Below are 331 nucleotides of genomic sequence, written 5' to 3'. Positions count from 1 at the left end.
GTTAATCGGTCTTCCCCCCTAGCTGCATATCACTCACTAGCCCCGATCCCACCACAGCCAAGGTCAAGCCACAGCTTAGGCTGATGCTCTCACTAGAAGGCCCAAGGCCTCCTGAAGCCCTTGCTGCAGATCCTCCAAGAAGGTATCATTACCCTTCTCCGAGAGATGCACCCTGTCCTGCCTGTAAAGATCCAAACAGGCAGTGTGGATCTGGGGGTGAGGCAGTGTCAAGCTTGCCCTGCACCCCTGGTGCAGCACCCCCGTGGCCGTGGTGCATCCCTCGGAAGAGGTAGCGTCGGTCCTAGGAGATGGGACGTTGAAGGTAGGGAAA

This window comes from Gekko japonicus, unplaced genomic scaffold (assembly GCF_001447785.1).
Source record: "Gekko japonicus isolate JY-2015 unplaced genomic scaffold, Gekko_japonicus_V1.1 scaffold4085, whole genome shotgun sequence".
Classification (NCBI taxonomy): Eukaryota; Metazoa; Chordata; class Lepidosauria; order Squamata; family Gekkonidae; genus Gekko; species Gekko japonicus.
Note: the sequence above shows the minus strand (reverse complement) of the source record.